This window comes from Trachemys scripta, chromosome 12 (assembly GCF_013100865.1).
Source record: "Trachemys scripta elegans isolate TJP31775 chromosome 12, CAS_Tse_1.0, whole genome shotgun sequence".
Classification (NCBI taxonomy): Eukaryota; Metazoa; Chordata; order Testudines; family Emydidae; genus Trachemys; species Trachemys scripta.
Genome location: NC_048309.1, coordinates 28,313,406 through 28,327,905, shown reverse-complemented (window position 1 = coordinate 28,327,905; position 14,500 = coordinate 28,313,406).

Below are 14,500 nucleotides of genomic sequence, written 5' to 3'. Positions count from 1 at the left end.
ACGGAGAGTAGAAAGTGATCATAAATCTTCAGATAGCATTTTTTAAAAGCCACTGCTAGCGGCCCCAAAACACCTTCAGCTCATGCTACTGAAACTGCAACACTACAACTTAGATGTCTATGACAAGAAAGGGACTGAGATGTATGTAGCTGAGTTCTTATCCAGAGCAACCTTGCAGCATGAAAAAACGGCAGCTGAACAAGAATATGTGACCTTCACCCTGCTAGAAATATAGATACCACAGAAAGACATAGAAAGCATCACCTGAGCCAGTTATGTGGCAGTTTCAAGACAGGATCTGGAAAGAATCTGAGAACAAATCATACAAGACAAAGACTGGCAAGTGCTCACATCCATCATACTGTCAGGATGGCCAAACACCAGAGAAGAAGTCCCACCTGCCTCTCAAGAATACCGGTCCTATAGAGATAAGCTGAACATCCGAGATAGGTTCATATGTAAAGACCATTGATACATAACACCTTGATCACCGAGTACAGAAATTCTCTTATGAATCCATCACAGCCATTTGTATCTGGAAAGGCAGAGACATCACATCCTGGCCATGCATGACAAGGATATCTGAGACCTGGTGAGTCGTGATACACGTGGGGAAATGCAGGCCAAGCAGCAGAAAGAGACAATGAAAATATACACTATTCCCACCAGACCCTGAAGCGGAGCAGGAATGGACCTTGTCACTGCAAACCGCACAAACAATTGTTGCCGACAGACTTCTGGGAACTATCTGAATGAGACACAACTGCAGTGACCATCACAGAGAAAGCAATGCCACCTTGGGTTTGGCATCCTTAAGGCAATAGACTTCTGTTTACTTGTATTGAGTTTGTGCAATTTACTTGGGAATGGGAATTCAGGCAGAGCCCATCACTGCCATACCACAGCCAGTCAAATGGCAAAGCTGAGCTGGCAGGTAACATTGTTAAGGCTCTATTAAAGAGAGCTCGCAAAGAGCAAGGTAAATAGATGGCAGAATGGAGAAACACTCCCACAGGAGGCCTTAATAGCAGCCTAGTACAAAGCTTGATGTCTAAATACACACATCCCTTGGTGCCTGTAGCCGCAGGATTACTCTACTCAGCAGCACTGGAAGGAGTAACCGACAAAAAGTGAGAGAGACAAGTAAAGGCCAAAGCCTATTATGACTGACAAGCTAACAACCTCCTAGCGCTACAACCGGGAGACTCTTTCAGGATCAACGTGGTTCCTCGAGACAAATCATGCCCTTGGAAGCGAGCTACGTGTGTTGAAGAGAGAAATCCTCATTCATATCATGTAGCGGCGAGGGGGCATTTCACCAAAAGTGTGAACACATTCACCTCTTATGAACACAAGACAAAACCATGCATGTGGAGAATGGTGAAATCTTGGCCTCTGATGAAACAATCAGCAGGACACGGAAGGAACATAGGCCAATAAGCGACCCATAGGTATTGGACCAGACGCACAAAGCACTCCCCACCCACAAGAACCAAGCACCAGGCAGTCTTCTGTCACTACAAGAAAGACTCGCACACACTGCAACATCAAATTGCCCACAAGGTATATACAAAGTTTGTCCAATACGAAGGCATGAAAGAACAACCCTCCTAAACCCAGAGGAAAATACCTTAGCTCCCAAGCAAGTTAATTCTAGTTAGTTTTTTTAAAGGGAATTGGTGTTAAGTGGTATATCTGACTTGACGGGGTATGACAGAACGTTCAGGTTGTAAGGTTGTGGGATTCATGATTCATTTGGCTATCAAATAAATGTGACAAAAGGGATTGTACAATAGGTAGCTTCCCAGTAGGGTGCACTGTAGTATGTGCTGTGACAGTCACACCTGGCAGCTCTGGGAAGGTGACTGAAGGCAGGTATATTAGCCTTAGAATGATTAAAGCCCTTTTCCCTATGAACTGACAGAGCTTACCTCAGGTTAATTATGGACAGCTGAGTCTAATTAAGGGCAGCTGGTGACCTTTAACACCTCTTCCGGAGAGAGGGCTGAGAGAGGAGGGATGAGAAGCAAGCTGCAGAAAGGTTGTGTGCAGCAAGGGGAAAAGGCTTCTCCTAGGTGAAGAGCTCTTTTTCCCTAGAAGGGGAAAATTTGTGTTTGTCTGTTTGGGGCGGGGGCCTGCATAGCTGGGCCCTGTGTGGTTAGAGAGGGTGACTAGCAATTGGTAGCCAGCATAAGAAGAGGCAGTACTCCAGTGGGAGTTAGGAAATGTAATTTTTTTGGTTTTATTTATAGAAGCCCTCAGGCCAACACTGAGGTCTCCCCTGTAAATATTGTGACTAAATGAGCGTGAAGTATTAAACCTCTGGAGTGGGCCAGATTTGCCCCCAGCCTCCTCAATGCCAGAGGGAGAAACTCTGAGCCCTGACATGATGGAAAAGGTGCATTGTCACAGTGCCAATATGTATAGGCACTTAGAGAACTCTGCTTGCAGGAAGTGCTTGATAGGAGAAAACAGAGTATGTGGAGGAAGGAATAAAGTCAGAACATTGCACTATTCTGTGTGTCTCTCTCTTTACACTGAGGGTACATCTACACTACAGGGGGGAGTCGATTTAAGATACGCAAATTCAGCTACGTGAATAGCGTAGCTGAATTCGACGTATCGCAGCCGACTTACCCCGCTGTGAGGACGGCGGCAAAATCGACTTCTGCGGCTTTCTGTCGGCGGCGCTTACTCCCACCTCCGCTGGTGGAGTAAGAGCGCCGATTTGGGGATCGATTGTCGCGTCCCGACGGGACGCGATAAATCGATCCCCAAGAGGTCGATTTCTACCCGCCGATTCAGGCGGGTAGTGTAGACCTAGCCTCAGACACAGAACTATAATTAGCCACTCGCATGGGCAGTTACCTGATGTGCAAAACAAGTTGTGATAATTCCTTGGAGTGAGCCCAACTTACAAAAACAAAATCAATTTCCTGAGACTTTGCCCTATGCTGTGGGGAAATCTGTACAGCAACACGAATTCTTTGGGGTCAGGTCAATTTGGAGGACACCTGGACCCCATTAAAAAGATTTTTGCCATATATTTTGATCAGTGTATTCTTGGTGAGAATGGCTTCCTAGCACCAGCACGGTCATCCTGACAGCAGGATCAAAGTGAGGGCAGTGTCTCTTCTTTGCCAGTGGTGCCAACACCTGCCATTTCCATGTTTCTATTTTTGCAGTGTTTCATCAGGAAGACAGGAAGCTGGCCCTGCTAGCATTCTGCTGCATGCACCTCAATCTCCTCCTGATCTCCGGCATGTAAAGCTTATAACCCAATCAGTGTTTATTATGCTAAAGGAACTCAAATATGAAATTGCAGAACTACTAACTGTGGTATGTAGTAATGTAACCTATTGCTTAAATCAGCCTCTGTACCAGATGACTGTAAAATAACTAATGCAACACCAATTTTGAAAGAAGGCTCCAGAGGTGATCCTGGCAATTATAGGCCTGTAAACCTAACTTCAGTACCATGCAGATTGGTTGAAACTATAATAAAGAACAGAATTATCAGACACATAAATGAACATGATTTGTTGGGGAAGAGTCAACATGGCTTTTGTAAAGGGAAATCATGCCTCACCAATCTACTAGAATTCTTTGAGGGCGGTCAACAAACATGTGGACAAGGGTGATCCCTCCAGCGGATATAGTGTACTTAGGTTTTCAGAAAGTCTTTGACGAAGTCCCTCACCAAATTCTCTTAAGCAAAGTAAGCTGTCATGGGATAACAGGGAAGGTCCTCTCATGGATTGGTAACTGGTTAAAAGACTGGAAAGGGCAGAAGAAAATGGTGAGTTTTCAGAATGGATAGGGCAGGATCCCCCAGGGATCTGTACTGGGCCCGGTGCTGTTCAACATATTCATTTATGATCTGGAAAACGGGGTAAACAATGAGGTGGCAAAGTCTGCACACTACAAAATTTCTCAAGATACACACACACACAGAGAGAGAGACAGGCCTGTGAGAAAGAGATTCAGACAGTGTCTCTGTCCTATATATACACATTAAAATAAATTCTTGAAAAGTAAAAGAAATGGACTCGGAAATTAATAAGGCTGATTGACAATCCTATTTTGGAAACTCTTGTACCATATGGCATCCTTGAATAGCTGCAGTTGTGTTAGGATGGAGCTGACCAGCTGGGGAGTTACTGGGGGTTGTTTGTAATTGTAATAATGGAGATCAGATGGCTGGTGTGGAGAACAGACAAGAAGTTGCACTGTTTGTCAGGAGATCGTTTCTGATATGGCCTTTGCCAAATGAAAACACTGCGCAGCTTTATCCCTGTTTGCTCTGTTCTTGTAAACATGTTTTGCAGATACCGCAGGTAGGACGTTCTGTTTACAGCGTTTTCACTCTGTCCCATGCAGTGCACAGTGGGTCAAACATGACAGCTTGGCCAAAGCTGCCCTGCCAGATACAAACATAACTGACCAAACCTTAGAGTGAATCTCAAACCACACCTGAGGTGACCCTTTGCCCAGCCATGAACCGGGCTGCCGTGAGAGAGGCTGTTCTCATGGTATTTCTGACTGCTGGGGCTAGGAAGGGGAAACCGGTGCTCTGATCGCCCTCTGAGATTGCCAGGCTCACTTCCCCTCCAAAGAGGGGCCGAGATATTGGAGACAAGCAGCTAAAATATCAGGTGCTTCCCAAAACAGAGGGTTTCCCCCAGGCTTGCTGGACGATGGCAGTCGGTGCTGCCCATGATGCGCTTGGAGTAGTTCCTGCAGGGCCAAATTTAAGAAGGTGCAAGGAAAGTGGTGGTCTCTGGCCATTTCCCAGGGGAGGGGTTTCCACATGGCAAACACCCCACTCCCACAATGGGCAATGCTTGGCTTTTTATCCTGCCTGGCACCCTGGGCCCTCTATCCCCCTGGTACCCTGTGCCCTCTATCCTGCCTGGCACCCTGGGCCCTCTATCCCCCCAGTACCCTGTGCCCTCTATCCTGCCTGGCACCCTGTGCCCTCTATCCCCCCGGTACCCTGTGCCCTCTATCCTGCCTGATACCCTGTGTCCTCTGTCCCCCCGGTACCCTGTGCCCTCTATCCTGCCTATTACCCTGTGCCCTTTATCCCCCCCTTGGCACCGTGTGTCTTCTATCCTACACGGCATCCTGAACCCTCTATCCCCACTGGTACTCTGTGCCTTCTATCCTGCCTAGTACCCTGTGCCCTTTATCCCCTCTGGTACCCTGTGCCTTCTATCCTACATGGCATCTTGTTCTCTTTATCCCCCAGTACCCTGTGCCCTCTATCCTGCCTAGTACCCTGTGCCTTCTATCCTGCCTGGTACCCTGTGCCCTTTATCCCCCCTGGCACCCTGTGCCTTCTATCCTACATGGCATCTTGTTCCCTTTATTCCCCCAGTACCCTGTGCCCTCTATCCTGCCTAGTACCCTGTGCCCTTTATCCTGCCTAGTACCCTGTGCCCTTTATCCCCCCAGCGCCCTGTGCCCTCTATCCTGGCTGGCACCCTGTGCTCTTTATCCCATGTGGTATCCTGTGCCTTGGCAAGTGCTGTCATCCTTCATAACTTGAATTTTGATGACATATTAACTACCTGCTGAGATCAAGACACGAGCTCCCCTTTCCTGCTTGCTGGACCCAAGGTTTAGTTCCGTTGGTGCCTTCAGGGTATTTATACTCTGCTCTGGCCTTGTAACCTGGGGATATTTCTCCAGGTAGATGTTGATTTGCTCACATGTGGTGTGTTGCTTCCGTTTGGCAGGCACGGGCAGCGGCACACAGCAAGTGCTGAGTGTCCCCTTCGGAATGGCATGGAAGTAGAACAGAGCCAATCTTCCTCAGCTGGCAGGACCAGCTGGCCTGACGTCAGGCTTTTGAGAATGGTGGGGGCATGGCAGGTTGTGTGGAGTACAGGGAACGGCCAGCCCACACCAAAGCAATGGCAAGTATGTGCTTGGTCTGCGAGGAGGCTGCAACGGTAAGTGTGCAGAGACAGCACCTGCCTCCAGAACAATGATTCAGGGGTCATAGCTGTACTCCGCATCTACAGTGCCTTCTCAGTGAGCATGAAGAGTGTGCTGCACAGCCAGTTCCAACAAGTGAATGATCCCGTTATCGGCCTTGCCTGGGTCGGGAAGACGAGGGGCAGTCAGCTGGCCAGAGCACAGAGCTGGGAACAGACCCCTGCTGTTGAGATTTGCACTCCCGTGACCTCGCAGCAGCCTGAGACCAGGCGCTCTGACAACCCTCTGAATAAAGGTATGCTGGGTTTGTACAGCCTCCATAGGACAGCGATCTGCTCCCTCCACAGCAGCAGCTTGGCTATCCTGTGCAGGTGACAGCCTGAGACCCCCTGTGCTGTGAAGCTGGACACTGTCAGGAGACAGAGGGGAGCTGCAGTATCCATTTGTCTAGTTTGTGGCAGACGGCACGTCCAGTCCAGAGTCCCGATAGGAAATGGCTGGAATAGCCCTGGAGTCAGTGCCACTTCTAAGCAGGATCTGTTTTGTAGCAGAAACCATGAGAAGCTGGTGTCAGATTGGAGCCTTTTCCATCTTTCCCAAGCTGATGTAAGGAGAGCTGCTCTTGTGATTAAACATGTGTTGGGATATAATCAAGGACCTCTTAGAGGGAAGTTAGAATTTACCCTAACAATGCAGCTGGATGTAACTGGCTTCCTGAGGCTAGTAAAAATAATCTCTAGATAAGTAAATTACTATCGATTTGATATTTAAAAAGGGAAAGGGTGGTTATTTACATAGTATTCTACTACTCTAGCTCCTGACTCATACACAGATCCATACCCTGTGGAGAACTGGGGGTGGAGGGGTAGGGTAGGATGGGGGGTTCACTCACACAGCTCTGAGTGTGGGATCGCTCAGGCCTTACTGTGGGCATTAACTTCAGTGGAAGTTGGGGACCCTCAGCAGCTCACAGGATCAGACACAAGATCTGTAAGTCTTTCGAGTGCATCTCCTGATGTGTTTTGCCCCTTTTTACTCTCCTAATAAAGCAGAAGTTTGTCATATCAGCTGAATGGGGCGGCAGGGGGAATATCAAAGGTTTATTGAGACTGAGGACTGCTCACTGAGCGTTGTTCTTTCCCGGTTGTTTGGCTTTTCTTTTTCAGTGAATGTTCTTGTTTCTAAAAATTATAACTAAAATGAAACAAACACACAGCACACAGACACATGCACACACCTCCCTTCCCTGGCCTCTCAGAAAGGAGGGTGGAAACAGAGAGAACATTTCAGCAATTTCACAAATCCAGGGCTCTGCAATTCTTTGCAGGCAGAATATTGAAATATACAAGAATTCTGCTTTCCAAAGCACCCAGAGAGATGAATATTCTGCATGTTTCAATTCTCTGCTTGCTCCAAGAATGGAGGAAGACAGGCAACATGGACAATGGACACATGTTGTGTCATACACACACATACCTGCAAAGCCAAACACTGCTGGTAGCTTGGACAGATCTAATTTTAAGCTCAGACACACTGGCACTAAAGGGGAAGATGCCCTGATGAACAAAACGTGACATTTTCCCTTTGCAGAATCAAGTTTACATTGTTTTCAGTGTCCAAGCTCCGGGGCACAGGACATGCAGTGCATATCCAAAAGCCCTTTGTTATTATCCTGCCACGTGCCAGAGGGAACTTTCTCGTCTGTGGGAAGCACTTTCCTGGAAACTAGCCACCCTGAGTATGTATCCAGCCGAGACACTAGGCATGGACTTGAGTAGCCAGCCCCCCCCCCCCCCCCCCACACACACACACACTGCTTTCACTAATGTGGGTGCCCTTTATTTTTGGCATGGCATCGATCAGCGCTAGTGCGGGCATGTTTCCTTGAGCTAGAGTTTACGTCTCCAGGCTGACATGTAGACGTACCCATAAACACGCGCTCCGTTGGTGCTCCCTGGGCACAGACTGATTGTGCCTGGGCCATGTGCAGCACCAGGACAGGAGGAGGGGAGGATGCAATGGAAAGAAGAGTCCTTGTGCCATCTCCATCACCCCTCCCCACCCAGACGTGCAGGGCCACGCACTCCGAAGCTTGCCTTTACCTCTCAATCGCTCATTAATGCTAACTCAGGGGACCGATGGATTTGTGACCAAAGGAACCTGGTTCTAGCTCTGCCACCGACTCTGTGACCTGGGGCAAGTCACTTTGCTTCATTTCTCCACCTATACAATGGGAGGACAATACTGACCTACCAGTGGGGGTGCTGTGGGACTTCATTCCCAGATGCTTGTAAAGTGCACTGAGACCCCCAGCTAGAAGGCAGAGCTTGATTGTTTTGGTACAGGGCATGCTCAGAACGGCTGAGGATGGGTTAAAATAGCTTCCTTTTCTGTCTTCCTGCAAGTGTGTGTCTTTCCAGAGGGTGGCCTGGGCTCGTGTATTTTGTGGGAGGCGGTTGGAAAGGGTCAGGATATTTGTCTAAAGGGCTGCCCCATTCAGTTTAGTTGACTCTGGATCCAGTCCAGCACCCAGTTCTCACCCAGGGTTCCTAGCAACTTCCATTGCATGGTGGCAGCCACACCCCAGGCAATGGGCTACGTGAGATGAAAGCAGCTGGCTGGTGTATTCCCAAGAGCGACAGGAAGGTATGGCTTCCAGGGCACACAGGCTGTCGCGGCTGAGGTGGCAGACAGATAGCAGAATGTTGTCAAACGATACCAAAGGGCGAGTCGCAATGACTCACCGGTGCAGACGTTAGAGCCAAGGCCCTGTAACCAGCAGGCAGTGCAGCCTAATGGCTAGAGTACAGCAGGGGCATTCAGGAGAGCAGGGTTCTTGTCCCCGCTCTGCTGGTGGGTGACCTCTGGCAAGTCACTTACCTTCTCCGTGCTCTAGTTTCCCTATCCAGAAAATAGGTGTTGTGCTATCCACTTGCTGTGTAGAGCACTTTGAGGGCTGCTGATGAAAAGAGCTAGGTGCTGCTGTTATTTGCTGTGCTGGCGGTCAGAGCCGGCTTTAGGAAGTGCGGGGCCCGATTCGAACAGTTTTGACGAGGCCCCAGCAAGGATGACTGAAAAAAGAAAAAACACGTAAAAAAACATCTGGGGCTTGTACTCACCGGGCGGCACTTGTAGTCTTTGGCGGTTTGTCCTTCACTCGCTCTGGGTCTTTGGTGGCACTGAAGGACCTGCTGCTGAAGTGTCACCGAAGACCCAGAGCGCTGCCAGGTGAATAAAAATTAAAAAGGAGCCTCTAGCCAGGGAAGGGATTCTCGGCCACTTGCCCCCACCCCGGCAGCCCTGCCACTGGGCGCGGGGCCCTCTTAGGCGCGGGGCCCGATTCGGGGGAATTGGTGGAATTGGCCTAAAGCCGGCCCTGCTGGCGGTGGGTTCCTGTGCAGCAAAGGGAGGAATTCAGGAGTGGAGGTTTTCACTGGCTGTCCAGGGGTAGCTCGTGTCACTCCAAACTCTGCTGGTTGTTTGGTTCTCACGCCCGGCAGACGTTTGCCCTGGCTCTGCTTCGCAGCGCTGCAGACCCTGGTGGGGGGAAGCTGAAGGCTCTGGCAGCAGGCACTTGGTGCCCAGGTAGCACTGAGGTTTGCGACACTGGGGCAGGACTGCTGCTGATCTTTCCCTCCTCATTTCAGGCGGACTTGGAGGTGATTGTGAGGCTGAAAGCTTATGGCACAACTCTGTTCTTCTGCTGGTGAACCTCCATCTCCGGCGTTGGAGCGGGACAGGCACTCCCGCCTTGCGAGCTGCTGGATTAGGGTGACCAGGCAGCAAATGTGAAAAATCAGGATGGGGGTTGGGGATAATAGGAGCTTATATAAGAAAAAGACCCAAAAACCGTGACTGTCCCTATAAAATCAGGACATCCCCCTTGACTAGGAATCTCTGTTGTCCCAGGGACTGCAGTATGGTAAAATCGTTTTAAAAATAACCAGTGGCCAGTTTTGGACCCACTGGTGGGTGTCTATGAATCTCCAGTCAGTAACAACAGTGGGCATTTCGCAGGGCGTCTCTCGTCCGCAGAGCACGAGACTCTGCTTCGTTGGTTCCTGTGTCTATCTTTCTAAAGGAGAACGGCTCTGGAGCTGCAGCAGCGCTTTAGAAGCTAGAGCGGACATGAATACAGACTAGCCCGGGGGAGAAGGAGGATGAATGACAGGTTTGGCTGAAGAAATGAAAGTGGGCTTAACCTTCCTCCCTCCTGCTTTGGGAGGGTCACCCAGCATGAATGGTTGAGCAGGTGACTGCGCTCCCAGAGTCACACGGGTCAGGCACAGACTTGATCCTCTCTGCCCTTTCATCCATCATGAGCCACGGAGCTTGCGAGAGGGCCTTCTGCAGCCCTGCTGTCCACTGTGGTGTTAGGGGCAACGGAGCCATCTGCAGGCAGCTGCTCCCAGGGACAGACGGAGCTTTCAGAGTGCGACAGCAGCGTCCCAGAGCAGACGTGGGCTATCTCTGGCCATATGATCACAAAAGGGAATTGCTGCACAGAATGCTATGAACTCCGGAACATAGATAGATAGATTAGATAAGATGATGTCTTATAGCAGGGTAGCAGGCCTGGACTCTAATTTGCTTTTTTATATATACATAAGAGAATTACGATGCAGCCCTACTATAGACACACGTGAGTAGTACTGCTCATTATGTACAGTCTGTTGTGACTATTTATTATTGTATTGCAGTAGGCCCAGAGGCCCCGGCCCCATTGTGCTGGGCATTGCACAAACATATAACCCAAAGACCGAGCTTGCCCCCAACCTTTAGCAACGCAGTAAGATTTGCTCCCTTGAGACTGCAGCGCTGGACACCTTAGCACCACCTACTAACTAAGCTGTTTCCATTCAGTTATTTGCAGAGCTCATTCATATCAAAGAAGGGAATGGCTACTACCCTATTGTACTCAGGTGATAACTATTTAAGGGATCCAGGATTATACAACTCCCAGAGACAGCTAGAAGTTTGGCTGTCATCGTTACCTTCCTCAGTGGTGTCCAGACCTTCAGTCTGAAGGATGAACATCGTGTCTCAGGAAGGTCCGAGCCATGCTCAAACCTTTGGGGCAGATTCTCTGCTTTGTTCCACTCAGTACGAAGGGAGCAGAAACCAGCTGCAAGTCCGCAGGTGTCAGGCGTGGCTTGTGCCTAAGCACTGGATTGCCGTAATCCAGCCCAGGGCTCAGGGAACATATGTTTGATTCACTCTCAAGTACAAATTTTCTTCTCACCACAGCCACCCTGGAAGGCTTCAGTTTAGCGCATTGAGGGCCTAAGCGGGGCACAACAGGTTTATATAGTGCTGGTTTGCAACATGCTTTGCAGCAGTAAGAGCTGTATCCATTTAAGGGCTTGACCCCAAGGTCCAGTGGAAAGATTCCCACTGACTTCAATGGGCTTTCAAAAGGCCAATTTCTGCAACCTCTTTCTTCCAGTCCCCACCCACGTGCCCCTGACCTCACAGGGCTGCTCTGGGGAACAAAGATTCCCAGAATCAGTCCCTTCTGCTCACGGACACTCTGGGAACTTTGTAGTTGCAAAAACCAAATTGCCGATTTGGAAGTGAGGGAGGGAATTCAGAGTCAAGGTTAGAAGACAAGGGGCTTGTAAATCAGGAAAGCAGAAGATGGTTTGGTAGCTCAAACACCAAAACAGCAGGAAGTGTGGAAATACTCAGCTAAGGTTCCACCATCAACCTTAACTTTGCCTCCTCACACTCGCTCGTATTCTTCAAGGGAAAAGAGCCCCACTACTTGCCCCATGAAAGAAACATAAATGCTGCCGGCTGTGTATGTGTATAGCATGGTCTTCTATTGAGCAATGCTGTAATCTGCCATCTCCTTTCTATACAGTAGCATTGCCTAGTGGTGAGAGCAGGAGCCTGGATTCTATTGCCAGCTCTACTGTTATATTTACCCACCTTTATAAGGTGCTCTGATTACAAGTGCTTTGTGTGCACAAAATATATCGTTAATTACTCTTTACTGCATCAGCTACTGGGGATCTCAGGTCCATCTTGCGAGAGCACGCTGGGTGCTGCAGGACTGTGCCCTGTAAGTGAAGGGTAGACGTGGCTGCAGCCTGTGTTGGGGGGCAGCCTCCAACCAGCCCCAGGAGGATGACATGGTAGAGCAGGCTGTTCAGCTCTCGAGGGCATGGTGGCATGCCACCCTCCTTCTTATTGTCTTTACCTTTAAGGCCCTCTATTGCCCAGCCTCATCTGACCTAGCTGAGCACGTAACCTCGTGACACCAATGCCACCAGCATTCCCAGCCTTTGCCACCCACCGGTCAGCTCCTTCCATACACCCTCCGTGCTTCCCTCCGCGCTGGCCCCCTGCTTGGAGAATGCTCTCCGATGTAATCCAAACAGCCACCACCTTGTCCTGTCTCAAACCCTCCTTCAGACTGTCCTCGCCCAGCCTGAGGACCACAGTGAGGTGTGACCAGCGGTGACTGTCCCTTACCCTTCTGTCTTTTCCGACCGCCTTCCTCTAGCCCCAATTTCAAATAACAAACCCAGCAGTACAACCCTTGGCAGCAGCAGAGCTGGGTCAATTCCTCCCCAGTTCATTTGCCGGTGTTCTGTATCCACATCCTCTGCCCTTGTGTCTTTAGCTCGTCAGCCCTTCAGGGCAGCGTACCCGGGTTGCCACTCACTGCTAGTGCGTCTCCTTGTGGCTAGGTCAGGGAACGTAGCTCTCGCTGTGCCAGGCGCCCCACGCTGATGGTTGCGCACTGTGCGATGGTCTGTCTCCCGGTAACTTGGCGCTCCAGCCAGGTCACCATTTAGTCCACCCCTTCCAGGGTTACAAAGTCCAACAGCTGCTCAGTGCTGCTGCCACACAGCGTTCAGCCATGCCCCAGACTCTGAGTCACTATACCAGTATCTGGCAGGGGAACCTGTCCCGTCCCCTACACCAGGTTCCAGCCCAGGGACCCTATAACCGGCAATCCAGGTCCTCAGTCCCCATCCCTGTCACTGTTTCCCTGGACTCCTTCCTACCAATGCTTCCTATCTTCTCTCTCCTGGTTCTGGGTTTACCACTGGAGCCAGGGCTGGCTCCAGGCACCAGCTTCTCAAGCAGATGCTTGGGGCGGCCGCTACAGAGAGGGGCGGCACGTCCAGGTATTCGGTGGCAATTTGGCGGACGGTCCCTCACTCCGCCTGGGAGTGAAGGACCTCCTGCCGAATTGCCACCGCAGATCGCGATTGCGGCTTTTTGTTTGTTTGTTTGTTTGTTTTGGCTGCTTGGGGCGGCCAAAACCCTGGAGCCGGCCCTGACTGGAGCCTCCTCTACTCCCCATGGCTACCTCATCTCTCCTAGCCTCTTGCCAGCCCACTTACTTCAGGACAGGATCCCGGGGCTTACTGTCCCTGCACTTCCTCCTTGTTCCTGGAGGCCTCGCTCTTCTCAGAGAGCAGCTGCAGACTCCTTCCCCTGCAGCCCTTTTTCTTTCTTTCTTTCCTTCTTTCTTTCACTGTCGCTTTATGGCACAGCAGCCTCAGCAGGAGTGACTCTGACCCCCCACCACCTACCTTAGTTTTCACATACGCAAAAGTCTATCTCCTCTCACCCAGTCGTGTACCCTTAAAACAGCTTTTTTATGCTACCCTCCTTCCTGGTACTCTCCCCAGTCCCTTCAGATTGTTCTTTCACCTTCAGGCATCTCAGTTCTTCATCAAGAATCTTTCCTTCTGTGCCATTCTCCCTGCATTGCCACAGCAGATGCTCCACTGTTTCTTGGACTTTCCAAGTGTCGCACAACCTGTCTTTGTGCTTGTTTAGTCAATATAAATCACCATTCAGGTCACAGTGACTGCTGGTACTCTAAAGATAGGTACCTTGCTTCTATCATAGCTATTAAGTATGCCACTATCCTCAAATTTAGGACATATTTCATCCTCATCCTTTTTTCTAGTTTGGTCCCTAGTTCGTGCCATTCCTTAAGTTCTCCCTTAACCAAACTTTCGAAGACTAATTTGCTCAGAGGGATCTTTATACCAATCTCCTCATTTTTAAGGCATTTTTCGCTACTCTATCTGCCATTTCATTGCCCAGTATCCCGACATGTGCCGGAAGCCACACTATTACTACATGTATACCTAATTGTACTAGCCCTGGAGTTACGAACAATATTTAGTTGATTAAGTCATTCCTGCTTTCCAAGGCTCCCTTTCTGATTACCATTATAGCCGATAAAGAGTCAGATAGGATAGCAACCATAATTGGGTGTACACCCCTTATCCAGGTCAGTGCCAACAGTATGTCCATCAACTCAGTCGTCATAATGGCCACAAGGTTGGATAGTCTTATAGATCTCTTCATCCCAAATCCAGGGATGCAAAAGGACATTCTCACTCCACCCGTTTTGTCATCTCTAGAGCAGTCAGTATAAATCTGGTAATGCTGGCCCATTTGCCATGTATAAACTCATCAATCTTAGTTGTCATATTTAATGGTCCTTTTCTTCCCTTTGTTTTATTGTGTAATTCCAAATCCACAACTGGAGAGACAATCGTCCAGCTATTGTTTGATTTCCCAT